This window comes from Dendropsophus ebraccatus, chromosome 2 (assembly GCF_027789765.1).
Source record: "Dendropsophus ebraccatus isolate aDenEbr1 chromosome 2, aDenEbr1.pat, whole genome shotgun sequence".
Classification (NCBI taxonomy): Eukaryota; Metazoa; Chordata; class Amphibia; order Anura; family Hylidae; genus Dendropsophus; species Dendropsophus ebraccatus.
The window spans coordinates 37,664,804-37,686,548 of record NC_091455.1 but is presented as its reverse complement, the minus strand read 5'-3'; the positions used below and the strand labels follow the sequence as shown (position 1 = coordinate 37,686,548).

The following is a 21,745-nucleotide window of genomic DNA, read 5'->3' as shown; positions in this document are numbered from 1 at the left end:
GGTCCCAATTGTGTCTAGGAGGTTAGCCTCACATGCACTGATGCACTTAGATTTATAGATTTATTGGGATTGTGTTATTTGTACCATTGATTAAACTTGTGCCCCTTGTATATGTAATGTACTTTTTTTTATAGTCTTCTCATCCATATTTTGTATCCCCTGGACTTTTGTACTGGCATCACCTTTTCCCTCATTTTTATGTTTGACATCTTCACTTCATATATTTTTATTAATAAAGGATCTTTTTTGAATTAAGAAAGTTGTGCTCAATTAGTGTTTGTGGTATACTTTGGAAGTTTATTGAGTTTTCCTTGTCACATTGGTATTGATTGATATGCAGGGTATATTGTTTTGCACATGCGATTGATTTAGTATTTCCCTGCAATTCCCTGGAATTATTTTTGTATTAATCCATTCACAGTATGGCACTATTGGTCAGGTCTGGTATGGCGGTGTTATCCAGTCACAGTTTAACGGTATTGGTCAGGTCTGATATGACAGTGTTATCCAGCACAGTATGGCGGTATTGTTCAGGTCTGGTGTGGCAGTGTTATCCAGCACAGTATGGCGGTATTGGTCAGGTCTGGTGTGGCAGTGTTACCCAGTCACAGTTTGGTATACCTGTAGTGCCCTGTATATACATGTACTGTATGGATGGAGTAGGGGGCCCTGTATATACATGTACTGTATAGTTGGAGTAGGGGGTCCTGTATATATATGTTCTGTATAGATGGAGTAGGGGGTCCTGTATATACATGTACTCTATAGTTGGAGTAGGGGGCCCTGTATATATATGTCCTGTATAGATGGAGTAGGGGGTCCTGTATATACATACACTGTATAGATGGAGTAGGGGGTCCTGTATATACATGTACTGTATAGATGGAGTAGGGGGTCCTGTATATACATGTACTGTATAGATGGAGTAGGGGGCCCTGTATATACATGTACTGTATAGATGGAGTAGGGGGCCCTGTATATATATGTACTGTATAGATGGAGTAGGGGGTCCTGTATACATGTACTGTATAGATGGAGTAGGGGGTCCTGTATATACATGTACTGTATAGATGGAGTAGGGGGCCCTGTATATATATGTACTATATAGATGGAGTAGGGGGTCCTGTATACATGTACTGTATAGATGGAGTAGGGGGTCCTGTATATACATGTACTGTATAGATGGAGTAGGGGGTCCTGTATATACATGTACTGTATAGATGGAGTAGGGGGCCCTGTATATACATGTACTGTATAGATGGAGTAGGGGGTCCTGTATATATATGTACTGTATAGATGGAGTAGGGGGTCCTGTATATACATGTACTGTATAGATGGAGTAGGGGGTCCTGTATACATGTACTGTATAGATGGAGTAGGGAGTCTACCAGTTATTGCTGTGGATGTTGTGAGGCAGCTGCCCTAGCAACCATTGCTCCCTGTGAAAATGAAAGCAGTAATCCTATTGGTTGCTAAGGCTCCAACTGCCGTGTCAGCTGCAGCTAATTATATCACCTGTGTTTGCAGTGAGGAGATTTTCCCATTCATCTCTATGGGGCGCCTCTCTTTCCCCTCCCCCTCCCCTCCTGTACATCTGGCGGGGACGGGACCTTCGCAATAACCTTCCCGGGCACCCAATGTATCTGTGTGCCAAATTTGGGGTCAAACGGTTCAGGCGTTTGGAAGTCTATAGAGGACAGACAGACAGACAGACAGACAGACAGACAGAAGGACAGACAGACAGACAGACAGACTTTGATTTTTATGATATAGATATACACATATCCCCCATGTATTACAGGTATCTTTATTAGAATCATTTTGTTGCTGATAACAGTAAAACTGATCTGTGTTGCTATCATCTACATGAATTACACGTTAAATCTGATTTTTCTTTTTTTTTTAAATTGATCAGTGATCACAAGTGCCAGAGGTATATAGATGTATGATGGTGACATTTCCAGCTCCTGATGATTCCCTTGGTGATCAATATGGCCGTTTTTATCAAATCCTGCAACAACAAAAAAACAAATACAATCAATCAATAAAAATCAATCAATGTGATTTTATGACATCTACAGTTCCTGTATATCTGGCTATGAGATTCTGGAGAAATGTTTCCTGCATAAACCCAGTTTAATATCTCCCCCCCCCAATACACTCTGATAGGACGTCACCTTATAAACCCCATCAATAGCTAAACATATACAATAATAAATTAGTGAATAGTATTTCCAACTTACCGATTCATCTTATATCCGTCACTGCCATATACTTCTGGCTTTTTAAAGAAGTTAAAGATTTTACTTCCGAGAATCCGATCCTCATACTTGTTCCAGAAGTAACATATAATGCGCACACCTACACAGAAGTAGAATATGAGGACGGCCAGGACCACAAGGACCCACTTCCCCAGTTGGAGCAGATCTTCGGTTTCTTTATCTGTGAAGGATCCGGTCATCATCTCCTCACTTTCGGGGGTCTCCAGCTCCGGCTCCGTCCCTGTTTCATCAGGTAATGGCCCCCACACCAGACAACATAACCAGAAGGGCAATAAAGCCAAACCAGCCCATTATTAATATTCCAAACTATCAGCAATAACGCCAATGAGAGGAAGAGCAAAAGAAGCGAACTGCAGCCAAAACAGCAGACAGCGAGCAACTGAGACCACACCCAACAAACATTCTATATCTGTCATCTATTGTCTATGATGTCACTGTATGACATCACACTGTATGACATCACAATGCACCTGAATCTCATCACAAATATATACAGGATCTGTAGAGTTTATAATATTCCACTGATAGGGGGAGATTTAACAAACATGGTGTAAAGTGAAACTGGCTCAGTTGCCCCTAGCAACCAATCAGATTCCACCTTTCATTTTCCAAAGAGTCTGTGAGGAATAAAAGGTGGAATCTGATTGGTTGATAGGGGCAACTGAGCCAGTTTCACTTTACACCATGTTTGATAAATCTCCCCCAATGTGTTTATTGTTCATGTGTTTTTATTGCAGGATTTGATCAGAAGTATATTCTGTCCTGTGTATTTCCCCAACACAGTCCCTGCTATGATACATGGGGTATATGTGCATATAGAGACCTGTATATTCTCATCATTCACAGCTATGATACATGGGGTATATGTGCATATAGAGACCTGTATATTCTCATTATTCACAGCTATGATACATGGGGTATATGCGGATATAAAATCCTGTATATTCCCTTACATCAGTCCCAGCTATGATACATGGGGTATATGTGGATATAGAGTTCTGTATATTCCCTCATATCAGTACCAGCTATGAAACATGGGCTATATGTGGATATAAAGTCCTGTATATTCCCTCACATCAGTCCCTGCTGTGATACATGGGGTATATGTAGATATAGAGTCCTGTATATTCCCTCACATCAGTACCAGCTATGATACATGGGGTATATGTAGATATAGAGTTCTGTATATTCCCTTACATCAGTACCAGCTATGATACATGGGCTATAGGTGGATATAGAGTCCTGTATATTCCCTTACATCAGTCCCAGCTATGATACATGGGGTATATGTGGATATAAAGTCCTGTATATTCCCTCACATCAGTCCCTGCTGTGATACATGGGGTATATGTAGATATAGAGTCCTGTATATTCCCTCATATCAGTCCCTGCTGTGATACATGGGGTATATGTAGATATAGAGTCCTGTATATTCCCTCACATCAGTACCAGCTATGATACATGGGCTATAGGTGGATATAAAGTCCTGTATATTCTCTCACATCAGTCCCTGCTGTGATACATGGGCTATAGGTTGATATAGAGTCCTGTATATTCTCTCACATCAGTACCAGCTATGATACATGGGGTATATGTAGACAGGGCCGATTCAAGGGTTACTGCCGCCTGAGGCAAACCTCAGGCGGCCGCCCCGAGTGATAGCCGGCATCCCCCGGCATCCCCCGGACCACCCCGTCCCACCCCCCCCCCCCCCCCGCCGCCGCCGCCGCAGCAGCAGCGATCTACTCACCTGTCCCACACCGCAGCCGGCCCGCGATCTCTGCTGTCTCCACATCCCGTCAGGTCCCGCGATGTCACCCTGCAGCTGTCACGGACCTCCAGGCTGTGGTGAGTAAGTGGGGTGATCGGGTCGCGCGGGACGGTCCCGCGTGACCCGATCACCCCAGCGCGTCCCCCACCGACCCCGGGCATTCACCACAGCCTGGAGGTCCGTGACAGCTGCAGGGTGACATCGTGGGACCTGACGGGATGTGGAGAGCGCGGGCGACGAGACAGGTGAGCGGCCGCTGTCATTTTTGTTAAGTGATACTTAACAAAAATGACAGCAGGGGGGACATAATGCTGCCCCCAGCCGGACCGCAAATTCTGCCGCCTGAGGCGGAAGGCTCATTCCGCCTCATGGCAGAAGCCGGCCTGTATGTAGATATAGAGTCCTGTATATTCCCTCACATCAGTACCAGCTATGATACATGGGCTATAGGTGGATATAAAGTCCTGTATATTCCCTCACATCAGTCCCTGCTGTGATACATGGGCTATAGGTTGATATAGAGTCCTGTATATTCTCTCACATCAGTACCAGCTATGATACATGGGGTATATGTAGATATAGAGTCCTGTATATTCCCTCACATCAGTACCAGCTATGATACATGGGCTATAGGTGGATATAGAGTCCTGTATATTCTCTCACATCAGTCCCAGCTATGATACGTGGGGTACATGTAGATATAGAGACCTGTATATTCTCTCACATCAGTCCCAGATATGATACATGGGCTATAGGTGGATATAGAGTCCTGTATATTCCCTTACATCAGTCCTAGCTATGATACATGGGGTATATGTGGATATAAAGTCCTGTATATTCCCTCACATCAGTCCCTGCTGTGATACATGGGGTATATGTAGATATAGAGTCCTGTATATTCCCTCATATCAGTCCCTGCTGTGATACATGGGGTATATGTGGATATAAAGTCCTGTATATTCCCTCACATCAGTACCAGCTATGATACATGGGGTATATGTGGATATAGAGTCCTGTATATTCCCTCACATCAGTACCAGCTATGATACATGGGGTATATGTGGATATGGAGTCCTGTACATTCCCTCACATCAGTCCCTGCTATGATATATACATATATGTTACTATGGTTGACTTACCGATTCAACTCCTGGTGGAGGCAATCCTGTCCGGTGCGAAGAATTACCTGCTCCCTACAAGGGGTCTGTATAGTACTGGGAGCAGTATGGGGGAGATTTATCAAACTGGTGTAAAGTGAAACTGGCTCAGTTGCCCCTAGCAACCAATCAGATTTCACTTTTCAAAGAGTCTGGAAGGAATGAAATGTGGAATCTGATTGGTTGCTAGGGGCAACTAATCCAGTTTCACTTTACACCATGTTTGATAAATCTCCCCCTAGGGGTCTATATAGTACTGGGGGCAGCACACAAGAAATATATACTACTGGGGGCAGCACACTAGGAGTCTATATACTACTGGGGGAAGCAAACTAGGGGTCTATATACTACTGGGGAAGCACACAAGAGATCTATATACTACTGGGGGCAGCACATAAAGGGTCTCTATACTACTGGGGGTAGCACACAAGGGGTCTATATACTACTGGGGGCAGCACACAAGGGGTCTATATACTACTGGGGCAGCACACAAGGGGTCTATATACTACTGGGGGCAGCACACAAGAGGTATATTCTGTGGCATCATTACTATATAGCGGGTATGTAATTAAGCTCAATATTGTCAAGGATCGACAGTCAAAATCCACTATCAAATGCAAAATATCACTCAGTAAAATATCAGTCCATCTTTCATGTAAGATTTAAAGCAGACAATAACATGAGACCCCTGGGCCCTGACATTCAGTAGCTTCTTAAACAGAAGGCAACTCTGGATCAGTGACTACGTAGGCTCTCTGCTCTTTCCTGCAGCTTGCACTGCTTTACTTCAGGATGCTAAAACACCTCTTAAGAACTTTATAGTGCTGAATTATTGTACCAGCTACTCTGCCTAAGATCCTAAACTGTCTGTCTCATCAACATATATGGAGCCCAACAATATTAGAGAAACAATAGTTTAGGTCGGAGGTCTGCATAGGACCTTAGTTGCAAGATTTTGAAAGTTTTGCAATACATTCATTTAGCAAACTATGCTACTTTTTCCCTGGCACCGTTTCCAAGGTTACAGACCACCACTCTTCTCTAAAAGCAGTGGTCTGTCTGGTGTATATATAGCTAAAGTATACATATTTTTTATATTATACAGTATATTTACATTATATTTTTTAAACATCCACTATATATTAGTTGAGATGGGACAAGTCCTTAAAGTTTTATGTTAAAAATATTTTTCTAAGACTTTTTGGTGATTTTTTTTTCTACTTTTCCACTTTACTGTATGTAAAATAAGATAATGTTCATTTCTTTCTTTTTTTCTTTTTTTATTCTTCATTTCATTTTTTTTTCCTTTTGGCCACCATAATAAGCTGAAACTTCCTGTTCTGTAAAAATCACTTTTCTGTAGTTCCCTCACTATCATCACAGGCTGAATAACACCTATATACAGATTAGATGGGATCGGGTAATTCACTAATCAATAGGAAATTCTCACAGATCCCTTCACAATCACCTCTGCACAGGTCACAGACCATGCCTAGAAAGCTTTTCTAAAAATAAAAAATAAAAAGTCAACATACTTCCTCCAGTCTATTGTTCCTAATGTCCATTTAGCTGCCATAAAGAATATCTCTAAATGATGTAAACAGAGCAGAGTACACAACATAAAATAAAAAAAACATCCTAGAGAAAATTTCAGTATCTGGCTGCAATAGGTAACACATCCCCTTTAAGATCTGGCCACAAAAGGTTAAGAGAGTGTGACCAGAGTGTTCAGGAATGAGACTTCTGGAAATACTTGCCATGACAAGATGTGCTCATATTGCTGACCTGATCTTTTTTTCACACCTCCTACTTGTGAAGAGAAAGAGTCTCTAATTTTGCTTGTATGTTCACTTCACACACGTTATTAGGGGAATCTATATCACTACCATAAGGCTGGATTAACACACATCATGTTTTTAGCCCTTTTGCTGATTTTCCTTGATATACCAGATGTACTTTACATAGTCAGTGCCTTTTTAAGCGACATGTATCCATGTGAAAGCCTAACTGATCTCTAACATATTTGTAAATCACTATTTATCAAAAATGACTCCTTACCTCAGGAAAAAAAAAGTCATAAAGTCTTGGCCACTAGGTGTCTCACTTCCCTGAAAACTGTTATCCAATGTCTGTTGTTAGGAGAATTCTGCCTCTAGCAACAAAAAGACCAAGAAAAAGTGAGGGTGTAGCCCTGATAATGTAAGGGTCCTATTACAATGAGCAATTTTTAACGATTTACGACTACTGATAAACGATCGCAAACGTGGGAAAATAATAAAAAGTCAAGTTCTAATTATTTTCCCTTTTGTATGTTCCCTTAAGGGATCTTGTCGTTATTTTCATACTGCCTAAACCCAGAGTCATCCCAGGTGTCTTCTCCCTACAGAGAGAGATGTATCCATCAAGACCCTTGGGGTAGGCAGAAGCCATCGGAGATGACTCCTGTTTCAGGCGGAATAAAAGTTAGGACTAAAACTACCAAAAAAACCCCACTGCAGCCCTACACTATAAAATAAATCAAATGAGGCCATTGGGACAGCGACCTGCATCCTTACTGCTTATCTCCATCTCTTCTCCTTTCCTAGATCTCCCTATTGTGTTGAGTACAATATAGAGACAGGTGTTAAATCTGAAAGATGATCCATATATTTATTTATTTCCATTAACAATACACCAGCCCTTCCATAAATAATCCCTCACCCTCCAGCTGGATGGTAACCTGCACGGGCGCGGCGTGTGCCTTAATTTATTTAGGAAGGTAAATAGCCGTGTTTACATATCTGTAAATGTTATTAGTAATGTGAGTAGGTCTGCGTCTCAGTAGGGAATGAAATGTGATCCGGGATGTACGAGAGAGAACAGCGAGGCGGAGGCGATGCTGGCGGAGACCGGAGATGTCCCCATTTGGGTTGCAGATGGCTGCAGCATCTCACAACACTAAACCCATTTAGAATGTAAATCCTCTCGGGGCCCTATTATTGGCCTACAGAGATTTGGCACGAGAGACATCACCTCTTTGCCGCGCAGGAAGTAGTCATTGTCCCCGACGCTCCAGCCTTGTTTTTTCCTTGCAGCGGTCCTTGCACTTGTTTTGGTAAACAGTTTTTATGAGCGTTTATTTTATTACTGTCTTGTAATGGGCTCCAATTGTATATTGCAGGTGGCAGCACAGCAGGTGTGGATGTTAAGAAACCATGTGAGCATGTTTGTATATGTCTCAGCAACGGTTTCCCTTCAACAACGGTTAATACAATTCTTACTCCTTCCAGGAACCTCAACAGTAATATATTTCCTGCTCTCTGCAATTGATGCTGATGGCAAAGAAAAGTGATCACGGCTCGGTTCTATAGACGAGGACGGAGTCTTAATGCATTTATCTGAAGGCGGCTTGCTAATAATTATCCTTCTTGGCAGCGGAACAGACTGAATGCAGGTAGTTAATATCTTAATCATAAATTAATGATCATTTCAATTGCTGCAATTTAAGACACGGCAGAAAACAAACTCAGGTAGCGGTTTGGATGTGACACATGGAGACTCTTGCCACATGGAGACAGGTCGTATTCTGACCGCTGGGTTAGTGTATTACAGTGGCCGGGGTATAACTGCAGAGGGAATCCCAGGTCCTTCTGCTTAAAGGGAATCTGTCACTAGGTTTACGCTGAATTAAATGATTGCAGCATAAACTAGTAACAGAAATGCTGAAAAGATCAGTGTATTACTTACATTCTGTGCAGCCGTTCTCCTAATATGCAGGAGAATAGGATTCTTGCCACACCCCTTCCTCTGCCCTCCTGCTGCTGATTGACAGTTGACTGTTTTACACAACATAAATAGATGACTGCCAACCAGCAGCTGGTGGGCGGAGTTTTCTTCTTCTCATGAATATCCAGGACTACTGGGCTCATGCACATAATAGAGAAGACTACTTATTCTCCATGTTATTCAGGAAGATATCTATGGATCAGCTGCACAGAACAAAGTAAGTGATACATCATTCTGTGCTGTATGCCCAGTCTTTGCATATGTCATTGCGACATACAGTGTGCATACAACACAATAAGGCGTATTGATGCTTGGGCCCAGGGAATTATAGGCTCCTCCTCTTTGACACTATTCACATAAAAAAATAAAAGTTTTTTTTTTTTCCATAAAAATAAAAACATAGACTCAGACAAAAAAGTATGTTGTAAATGCTTTAATTGATATCTATCCAGTGGTGCCATCATCTTGGTAAGCAATCTGGGGGTCACATATTCACTTTAAGGCAGGGATGGTGAACCTTTGGACCTTCAGGTGTTTCAAAATTTAGGAGTCTATGTCATATAATAATTAACCATTTAAATCAACTATTATTATAGTCAACTATAATATTGTCTAGGCCTGTCCCGCCAAAGGGGCTTTGACCCACTGAGGCATGAACACAATAAGACTCTTAAAGGTGTCCTGTGGTATCTGATCCAAGTCCTGTAAGTTGTGAAGTACTGCCTCAATGGATCGGACTTGTTCTTCCAGAAAATCCCATTGCCTTGATCACTTTGTTATGTTTCTTAATTCCGATGAATTTCTGCAGTGTGGCCCAGTGTGGTCATTATCCTCCAGAAAGAGGTCACTGCAAATGGGCATATCCCTAACATAAAGGGACGGCCTTGGACTGTACAATGTTCATGGTAACATCCACATGATGCCAATAAGGTTTTAGAGCTTTTCCAAGTCGAAAAACAAGAATGTTGGATTTAGCGACCATCTAATGTGGATGGGCTACCAACAGCCTCCCAAGTGGTGATGTTGTGGGAGAGAATGATCATATTGTATTTCACCATGTCCAATACCTTTGTTCTTGAGGAGATAATTGACCTTTATGGCAGCTTTCTTCCCTTCCATGCTCATGCATGTGTATCAGGAGAGATACTGTAAATGTTCGGCTGGCAGCCATCTGAAATGTAAGCTCAACTTTACTTAACACCTTAAGGCTATATATACACACTGTCAAAATGACAGCTGTTTTTATTAGACGGCCATCATGTAACGGCAAATAACGGCCATTATTTCATAACAACTGTCATTATTCCTATACTGACGGCCGGAGTTATAAATTAACGGCCTTTTTTTAACTAATAAATGACGGTTGTCCAATAAAAACGGCCGTAATTTTGATGGTGTGTAAACATAGCCTTGATTTAACCAAAGCTTAACCCTGTTGACCTATTCCCCACACAGCAGCCAAACAGAGGTCTAGGAAGCTGGGATATAAGGATATGTCTGATCAGGTTCTTGCATGGCGGAGCTGCCTTAAAGGGGTACTCCAGCGCTGATAAAAAAAAAAAAAAACAATCAATCAATCAAAAACATAGTTTTTACATTTACCATCCCTCCGGAGTCTGTTGCTGTTTCAATTTCCCGCTGTTTGCAGGTCCCTGAAGCTTCAGTTGGTGGCTTAATTTTTTCTTTACTTCCTGGTTTGGGCTTTCCCATGATGCACTTTGTCTCCTGTAATGTCTAACTGACTCTGTAAAACTATTAGATGGCTTGCAGCTTGCTCAGCCAATCAGAGCTGAGCAACCTGTGTCATCTGACAAAGGGAGGCTGGCCTAACAGGGCTAAGACCCGCCTCCCTCTTGATGATGTCATTGTCACAAAATGGCTTCCACAGAGCAGCCTGGGGTCAACAGTCATCAGATATGAATGAATTTACTTCACTTCCTGGTGGGGGATTAAGGGAGGAAAAGATAGGGAAGGGGGCAGATAGGTGATTGAAGTATATTACAGAGTTATATAACTTTGTATTGTGTTTCAATTACTGGGAAAAAGCTTTTCACTGGAGTTCCCCTTTAACTATCTCAATGCTTCTACCAGGGAAGTATCCCTACAATGAACCTTACATTTCTATCTGCATCCAGTGACTTTGAAGAGTTAACAAGTCAAAATGATTTTTTTTAACCACATCTCAGCTTCCTTGACACCTGTTAGTGTAACATGGGGAGAGGGATATTGAGGTTAGCTGCAGCCACACTTTTTTGGTGTTAGGGGTTAGTATTCTCTTGAGACAAAGCTCTTCTTCTTATGGAAGAGTTCAGAGGGATCCCGTCAGAGCTGGTCCAAGAGTCATGTCATAAACTATTAATTTCACTGCAAAATATACATTATTTATAGTTCATTGGACCCAAAAAAATAAAAAATAGATAGATAGATAGATAGATAGATAGATAGATAGATAGATAGGAGACAGAGATAGATAGATAGATAGATAGATAGATAGATAGATAGATAGATAGATAGATAGATTGATAGATAGATAGATAGATAGATAGATAGATAGATAGATAGGAGACAGAGATAGATAGATAGATAGATAGATAGATAGATAGATAGATAGATAGATAGATAGATAGATAGATAGAAGATAGATAGATAGAAGATAGATAGATAGATAGATAGATAGATAGATAGATAGATAGATAGGAGATAGATAGATAGATAGATAGATAGATAGATAGATAGATAGGAGATAGATAGATAGATAGATAGATAGATAGATAGATAGATGGATGGATGGATGGATAGATAGATAGATAGATAGATAGATAGATAATCAATAGAAAAATGTTCCGCAGCACACAGATGTAAGTGCAAAAATCGTAGTGTTTATTACATCAGTGCAAAAACAGAACACGGCATAAAGTGAGACGCGACGTTTCGATGATCTCCATCATCATTTTCAAGCGTGGAGATCATCGAAACGTCGCGTCTCACTTTATGCCGTGTTCTGTTTTTGCACTGATGTAATAAACACTACGATTTTTGCACTTACATCTGTGTGCTGCGGAACATTTTTCTATTGATTAGCTACCTACGTCCCTGGCCGGGACCATCCGCTGGCACCAAATATCTTGATTCTGTGGTGCTGCTCTCTATCATTTTTAGATAGATAGATAGATAGATAGATAGGAGATAGATAGATAGAGATAGATGATAGATAGATAGATAGATAGATAGATAGATAGATAGATAGATAGATAGATAGATAAATAGGAGATAGATAGATAGATAGATAGATAGATAGATAGATAGATAGATAGGAGATAGATAGATAGATAGATAGATAGATAGATAGATAGATAGATAGAGATAGATGATAGCTAGATAGATAGATAGATAGATAGAAGATAGATAGATAGATAGATAGATAGGAGATAGATAGATAGATAGATAGATAGATAGATAGATAGATAGATAGATAGGAGATAGATAGATAGATAGATAGATAGATAGATAGATAGAAGATAGATAGATAGATAGATAGGAGATAGATAGATAGATAGATAGATAGATAGATAGATAGGAGATAGATAGATAGATAGATAGATAGATAGGAGATAGATAGATAGATAGATAGATAGATAGATAGATAGATAGAAGATAGATAGATAGATAGGAGATAGATAGATAGATAGATAGATAGATAGATAGATAGATAGATAGATAGATAGATAGGAGATAGATAGATAGATAGATAGATAGATATAGATGATAGATAGATAGATAGATAGATAGATAGATAGATAGATAGATAGAATTAGTTACATAAAATAATAGAATATGTTATTTAACAGTTTTGTTAAAGGGGTACTCTGGTAAAAAATCTTTTTCTTTCAAATCAAGTGGTTTCAGAAGGTTATATAGATTTGTAGATTTATATAGATTTCTATTTAAAAATCTTAAGTCTTTCCATACTTATCAGCTACTGTATTTCCTGTGGGAAGTGTTATTTTTTTTCAGTCTGACACAGTGATCTCTTCTGCCACCTTTTCTGTGGGGATTTGTTACTACTATAGACAGTTCCTGTCATGAATACACTGCTTCCTGCAGGACGTACAGCAGCTGATGAGTATGGGAAGACTTAAAGGGGTACTCCGGGCAAAATGTATTTTTTAATATGTAATTTCATAAGGAAAGTTATACAAATCACTAATATACACTTATTATGGGAAATGCACATATAGGGCAATTTCCCTCAATTTAGTACATCAGACAGGCTCACTTTCTCAAAAAAAAATTGTGACGTCACGTCTCAAGTGTATGCACCAGCAGGGGGCGCATGTAGAAGTATAGAATTAGAATAGATGTAGATGAATCAGTGCCTTTCCCTCCCTTCCTGTGCTTGCAATGTCCCATCCCACTGCCTGTCTCCCTACGTGCTTTCCGGTCCTGATACACTCAGTCCCATACAGCGGGGTGAGCGCTCCTTATTTGCCGCTCACCCGGCTGCAGAGGCCGTCCAGCTGCACGACTGTTCACCCCGCCGCCCGGTCCCATACAGAAGCGCTCACCCCATCTCGGTGCCGGCGGCCTGAGCGCTCCTGCGTCTCCTCTCACCACCTGCCTGTGGTCTATTATCCCCCAAGCCCTCACCCCGCCGCCCGATTCCATGCAGCAGCGCTCACCCGGTCCCAGTGCCAACTGGGTGAGTGCTCCTGCACCTCCTCCTGCCAGCTACCTGTGTCATAACCCCCGAGCTCCTAACCCTGCCGCCCGGTCCCTTACAGAAGCGCTCACCATGTCCTGGTCCTGGCAGGATGAGCGCTCCTGCACCTGCTCCCGCCACCTGCCTGTGTGATAGCCCCTGAGCCCTCAGCGCTCCTGCAGCTCCTCCCGGCCAGCAGCTGCCCGTGCCCGTCCTCTCTAGGTCTCGGCGGCAGATACACAGGCGCAGCGGGGCACAGAGGTGCAATTGATGGATGGATGAGGGGCCCGCTGAGGCTCTGTCACCCAGGGGCCCACAAAAACCTGGAGCCGGCCCTGATATACAATGTAATACTGATTAAAGGGAATCTGCCAGTAGGTTTTTGCTGCCTCAAATGACGGCAGCCTAAACTATTGACAGAAATGCTGAACAGATTGTTGTATTACGTACACAATTTTGTTCAGCCTTTCTCCTAATATGCAGGAGCAGGGCCGCCGATAAGGCAGTACAAGTGGTACTGCCGTATGGGGCCCGGACCCTAAGAGACACGGGGGGGGGGGGGGCCCGGCGGGCCCGCCGGCCGCCGCCCCCCGACCGCTACGCTAGGGGGGCCCGCACGGCCCCCCTTGCCACCTGTTTCTGAGCATCCCGAGAAGCTGCGGCCACGCGATCGGAATACAGGAGAAGGACCTGTCAGCGTCCTCCTCCTGTATTCTCTCCCATAGGCTGCCGACACTTCATACCAGCAGCCTATGGGAGGCCGGGCCGTGATCATGTGCCCCTCCGGCAGGCGTGATGATGTGACGTCATCACGTCTGCCGGAAGTCCCGTCCCTGCGGCTCGCAAGATGGAGCCCGAAGAGGAGGAGGAAGAGCTGCTGCCTGCACAGCGCGGATTAGGTGAGTAGGATGTTTGTTTTTTTTAGGGGCACCTCTGGGGGCATTATTAGTGTATGGGGGCACCTCTGGGGGCATTATTAGTGTATGGGGGCACCTCTGGGGGCATTATTAGTGTATGGGGGCACCTCTGGGGGCATTATTAGTGTATGGGGGCACCTCTGGGGGCATTATTAGTGTATGGGGGCACCTCTGGGGGCATTATTAGTGTATGGGGGCACCTCTGGGGGCATTATTAGTATATGGGGGCACCTCTGGGGGCATTATTAGCTCATGGGGGCACCTCTGGGGGCATTATTAGTGTATGAGGGCACCTCTGGGGGCATTATTGGTGTATGGGGGCACCTCTGGGGGCATTATTGGTGTATGGGGGCACCTCTGGGGGCATTATTGGTGTATGGGGGCACATCTGGGGGCATTATTGGTGTATGGGGGCACCTCTGGGGGCATTATTGGTGTATGGGGGCACCTCTGGGGGCATTATTGGTGTATGGGGGCACCTCTGGGGGCATTATTAGTGTATGGGGGCACCTCTGGGGGCATTATTAGTGTATGGGGGCACCTCTGGGGGCATTATTAGTGTATGGGGGCACCTCTGGGGGCATTATTAGTGTATGGGGGCACCTCTGGGGGCATTATTAGTGTATGGGGGCACCTCTGGGGGCATTATTAGTATATGGGGGGCACCTCTGGAGGCATTATTAGTTCATGGGGGCACCTCTGGGGGCATTATTAGTTCATGGGGGCACCTCTGGGGGCATTATTAGTTCATGGGGGCACCTCTGGGGGCATTATTAGTATATGGGGGCACCTCTGGGGGCATTATTAGTATATGGGGGCACCTCTGGGGGCATTATTAGTATATGGGGGTACCTCTGGGGGCATTATTAGTATATGGGGGCACCTCTGGGGGCATTATTAGTATATGGGGGCACCTCTGGGGGCATTATTAGTATATGGGGGCACCTCTGGGGGCATTATTAGTTCATGGGGGCACCTCTGGGGGCATTATTAGTTCATGGGGGCACCTCTGGGGGCATTATTAGTATATGGGGGCACCTCTGGGGGCATTATTAGTATATGGGGGTACCTCTGGGGGCATTATTAGTATATGGGGGCACCTCTGGGGGCATTATTAGTATATGGGGGCACCTCTGGGGGCATTATTAGTATATGGGGGCACCTCTGGGGGCATTATTAGCTCATGGGGGCACCTCTGTGGGCATTATTAGTATATGGGGGCACCTCTGGGGGCATTATTAGTTCATGGGGGCACCTCTGGGGGCATTATTAACTCATGGGGGCATCTCTGGGGGCATTATTAGTGCATGGGGGTACCTCTGGGGGCATCTCTGGGGGCATTATTAGTGCATGGGGGTACCTCTGGGGGCATTATTAGTTCATGGGGGCACAGCAGGGGATCCTACATACAGGGGGCATCCCACACAGCGCAGTTACTATGGGAGCCTACAGGGGGGAGAAAGGAAAGGAAGTTGCTAGAAATGTGCGGAGCCTAAATTGTTTGTCTCGCAGGTTCTAAGGGGATGAAACGTATCTGGAAGGACTCATCATGGAGGTCTGGGCCGGATGGAGAGGAAAAGGGAAAGTGACGCCTCAGATCAAAGAAGACGTCACCTGTGAGTCACTGTATGACACTTTTCTTATTTTGTAGAACATCATTTAGTAGGGGCGCCCCGAGGTGACAGCTACTACATTATCTGTACTCAGAGATATCACTGTGTTATCTGTGCTGTTACATAGGACTGCAGGTAACTACTACATTATCTGTACTCAGACATATCACTGTGTTATCTGTGGTGTTACATAGGACTGCAGGTGACTACTACATTATCTGTACTCAGAGATATCACTGTGTTATCTGTGGTGTTACATAGGACTGCAGGTGACTACTACATTATCTGTACTCAGAGATATCACTGTGTTATCTGTGCTGTTACATAGGACTGCAGGTGACATCTACATTATCTGTACTCAGAGGGATATCACTGTGTTATCTGTGCTGTTACATAGGACTGCAGGTGACTACTACATTATCTGTACTCAGAGATATCACTGTGTTATCTGTGGTGTTACATAGGACTGCAGGTGACATCTACATTATCTGTACTCAGAGGGATATCACTGTGTTATCTGTGCTGTTACATAGGACTGCAGGTGACATCTACTACATGATCTATACTCAGAGATATCACTGTGTTATCTGTGCTGTTACATAGGACTGCAGGTAACTACTACATTATCTGTACTCAGACATATCACTGTGTTATCTGTGGTGTTACATAGGACTGCAGGTGACTACTACATTATCTGTACTCAGAGATATCACTGTGTTATCTGTGGTGTTACATAGGACTGCAGGTGACTACTACATTATCTGTACTCAGAGATATCACTGTGTTATCTGTGCTGTTACATAGGACTGCAGGTGACATCTACATTATCTGTACTCAGAGGGATATCACTGTGTTATCTGTGCTGTTACATAGGACTGCAGGTGACATCTACTACATGATCTATACTCAGAGATATCACTGTGTTATCTGTGCTGTTACATAGGACTGCAGGTGAAATCTACTACATTATCTGTACTCAGAGATACCACTGTGTTATGTGGTGTTACATAGGACTGCAGGTGATATCAGGTGATTTCTCCAGGTTGCAGAAGTTCAAACTTCATCGTGCCCTGGTGTGCTGGTGTCTGTATGTCTGTATACATGTGTGCTGGTGTCTGTATACATGTGTGCTGGTGTCTGTGTGTGAGATCAATTCTAGAGAACTGGCTCATATACCCCATTTTCCCCAGTGGCTTAAAATGTAACCTCTGTTATACAGTTATAAAATTGTAGAAATTAAATGTGAACAAGGTGCAATTCAAATAGACACTTGCTTGTATAGCTGTCTCTTGTGCTCTGTATGCAGTGCATTATATTCACCCTTGCAACGTACAATTTATAGCGTGTCTACAAGCCCAGCGGGGCTCATTATGATGGAGACTAAAACTTATACAAGAGTGGGGTAGGGGTTCCCCTGTATTCAGAATGCTGTTGAGTGCTAGGCAATGCCCCATCTGGGATTATTGAATTTCGAGGGTCTATGCAGAGCAGGATAAAGACACCTCTGCTGCACAAACAGGATCTCCTAGAAAGCGTTCTCACCGCCATGTATTCCCTATCACTGGCTTGGGTGAGCTAAACTAGTCTGCCTGGGGGGGGGGATGATTTGTACATGCTCACTAACATGGAACAGCCTCATTATATTAGCCTTATCAACATATTCTATGTTAGTGAGCATACCGGGGGGGGGGGGGGGCGGGGATATTGGTGAACATATACAAATCACACAGCCCCCCAGACCCTCCAAACTCAATAACCCCAAACGGGGCATTGCCTAGTACTCAACAGCATTCTGAATACAGGGGAACCCCTACCCCACTCTTGTATAAGTTTTAGTCTCCATCATAATGAGCCCCGCTGGGCTTGTAGACACGCTATAAATTGTACGTTGCAAGGGTGAGTATAATGCACTGCATACAGAGCACAAGAGGCAGCTATACAAGTAAGTGTCTATTTGAATTGCACCTTGTTCACATTTAATTTCTACAATTTTATAACTGTATAACAGAGGTTACATTTTAAGCCACTGGGGAAAATGGGGAATATGAGCCAGTTCTCTAGAATTGATCTGAACCAAATTATACCTCCCAGCAAGGCGTGGGGCCAACACACTATTTTTTTTTTTTTTTTTATTAATGTGGGGGGCCCAAACACTTTGGTTGTATGGGGCCCCGAAATTCCTGATGGCGGCCCTGTGCAGACACCCCTCCCCCCGCCCTCCAGCTGCTGATTGACAGTTGACTGACCATATACAGCATGGATAAATAACTATCAATCAGCAGCTGGTGGGCGGAGTTTTCTGCTTCTCATGAATATTGAGGACTACTGGGCTCATGCACATAATGAAGAGGACTACTTATTGTCCATGTTATTCAGGAGGAGATCTCTGGATTAGCTGTACAGAACAATGTAATGGATACATCATTCTGTTCAGTTTCGCTGCCACTAGTTAATGCTACCCTTACATAGGACAGCATAATCCTACTGACAGAGCGTTTTTAAGCTATAAAAGAGAATAGGCAATGAGACCCTTTATGTAAATTGTGTAAGTGCAATTGCATATTCAGGGCTTTCCTCTTAAAGTGACCATATGCTTTCAATAACTGATGATTGTTTGGCCTGCCCGCCGCCCATCCTCCCCATACACAGGAACATTCATCGCAGATTAGCATTCTGTATACTCTATTAGAAGGGTAAGCTGAAGCCAGAGCAATCTGTCTGTGGCTTATCTCTCTCAGAACAAAGGGGTCAGTGATGATTTGTTTGTGGGTTTTTTTCCCCATCACGCTGACCCCTTTCTCCACTGACATCAACTGTCGGTCGTTTGATAAATCCCCATACTGCACATCTCAGATTAACGTCCAAACCCCAGAACTGCCAACAAAAGTATAAGGGGTAGGGGAACTTTATGTTATTGTCCATGAAGCTTCTCGACATCCCATATTGAAGCATACCCCCTGCCAGATGTCACTTTTCAGATTCTAACACTTCATTCCAGCGCATTTTTTCTTTTGTCTTCTACTAAAAATATTTTCCCAATAAGTAACAATGATTTCCACCTGCAAAACATGTCTCCCCAATATATTGTCCATGCTAAGGATCGCTCGGGCCCTCTATCCGCTACATATGAACGCAGCTGTCATTGTAGTGTGAAGATGCTAATTCTTCCCAGCGCAGCCTAGGAATCTTCTTTGTGGAGACATGAGGAAGCAGAGGGTGGGATATCCCTTGTTGCCTGGAAACCAGCGTAACAGCTGATACTAAAGAACTTTGTCCATTCTTCCAGCATGATGATTATGTGTTTTATAGAACTGGAGGCTACATAAAGAAATTAGGCATGGGCGGTGTGGAGTGGGGGGGCGAATATCGGTGGGTCTTACATTAATCTGCTGAATTCCTGAGAATGTAATGCCGTGTTCTCATGTAATGTTAGCTATGTGTCATGTTAGTGGTTGAAGCAGGAGCAGCACTCCCGGTTGATCCTTTAAGATGTTTACCATGACCATAAAGTTCTTGATTCATCTCCTTAGGGTCCTATTACACGGAGCGATTTTTAACAATTAACGACTATCGATAAACAATCGCAAATGAGATGTGGAATTATAGCGAACGATTAACGACGATTTTAGGTTCAGATCTAAATCAACAACCCATGAACGATTTTTCGATCGTTGCCTGCAGTTACACAGAACGATTATCGCTTAAATTTGAACTATATAATGATTTTTTTGCACAATAATCATCCCGTGTAATAGGGCCCTTAGCCTTTACGTGATAAACCTAAAGTTCCTATTACATGGGGCGATTCAGAGGAGCAAGCGAGCACCAACCTGTCAGGTCAGCGCTCGCTTGCTCTTCGTTCCCTGCTCGCTGCTGATGCTATTACACACGCCGACAGTGAGCAGGTAAACGCAGGGGGGCTGCGGGAGCTGCGGGGGGAGCTGCCAGGGCGATCGTTAAAGGGGTACTTCAGTGCTGATAAAAAAAAAAAGATCAATCAATCAAACATAGTTTTTACATTTACCATCCCTCCAGAGTCTGTCTCCGTTTTAATTTCCCGCTGTTTGCAGGTCCCTGAAGCTCCAGTTTGGGTCTTCATTCTCTCTTTACTTCCTGGTTTGGGCTTTCCCATGATGCACTTTGTCTCCTGTGATGTCTAACTAAATCTGTAATACTGTTAGATGGCTTACAGCTTGCTCAGCCAATCAGAGCTGAGCAATCTGTGTCATCTGACAAAGGGAGGCTGGCTTAACAGGGCTTAGACCTGCCTCCCTCTTGATGATGTCATTGTCACAAAATGGCTGCCACAGAGCAGCCTGGGGTCAACAGTCATTAGGTAAGAATGAGTTTACTTCACTTCCTGGTGGGGGGTTGAGGGGGGGAAGATAGAGAAGGGGGGCAGATAGGTGATTGAAGCATATTATAAAGTTATATAACTTTGTAATGTGTTTCGATTACTGGGGAAAAGCTTTTTGCTGGAGTACCCCTTTAAATCGTCTTGTTTTAGTCTGTTGAAAGACAACGATCAGCCAACATTGTGCATGTCAGCTGATCTTTCTTTTCTATTACGAGGCAATTATTACACAAAGTGATTTAATATCTAATGCTAGGACAACCCCTTTAAAGGGGAACTCTGGTGAAATTATTTCAAATTAACAGGTGTCAGAAAGTTATACTGATTTGTAAATAACTTTTATTTAAAAATCTCCAGTCTTCCAGTATTTATCAGCTGCTGTATGTTCTGCAGGAAGTGGTGTATTGTTTCCAGTCTGACACAGTGCTCTCTGCTGCCACCTCTGTCCATGCTAGGAACTGTCCAGAGCAGTAGGAAATCCCCATTGCTTTGAACAGTTCCTGACATGGACAGAGGTGGCAGCAGAGAGCACTGTGTCAGATTGAAAAGAATACACTACTTCCTGCAGGACATACAGCAGCTGATAAGTACTGGAAGACGTTAAACTTTAAAAAAAATTAAAATCACAGGACTGTCCACTACAAGAGCTGCCCTATTTAGCTGCTCTCTTCTCTGGCTAATAAGTGGATCCTGTATAGTGAACCGCCCTTTATTTACTCACTATTCCCTGATGTGTTAGAAAATTGGATTTCTAAACCAGACAACTCCTATAATGGACAAGGCCTACTGTATAGAAACTCTATTTACTATAATGGGAGGGTTTCTGCCAATAGACGGGGATTCTATACACTTATTAAAGCTGTGTATAAGAGATTAGTAATTAGTGTCACCCTTTATATAGAGTCGGAGCCTTTTACCTACTGTTCAGTGATGAGATAATATAAAGGAAGTCACATTGTAGTATAAAGCAGATTTCTATTGTGTCTCGTCTCACAGATCCCTGAAAGCAGGCCGCCCTGTAAACAATGGATTCTTGCATTCTAATTGCCATGGCTACATCCAGGACATGTATACATCTCGAGCAGAATTGGCCTTTTTTCTATATTATTTTTTTTTATTTAAGAAACATATATTTACACTTCTAAACCTAAAGCTAAACGCAACAATTACTGCATTTGTATGATTTT

At 43.2% G+C, this 21,745-nt stretch overlaps 1 protein-coding gene across 1 annotated transcript in view; it reads left to right on the top strand.

Moving 5' to 3' along the window:
* The first annotated feature begins 8,593 nt into the window (after positions 1-8,593).
* The window catches only part of RUNX1T1 (RUNX1 partner transcriptional co-repressor 1), a 161,842-nt gene continuing 148,690 nt past the window's right edge, over positions 8,594-21,745 (top strand). Inside the window, exon 1 of the mRNA XM_069957377.1 lies at positions 8,594-8,643. The gene's annotated coding sequence lies outside the window, so the exon portion shown is untranslated. The remainder of the gene's footprint in view (positions 8,644-21,745) is intronic.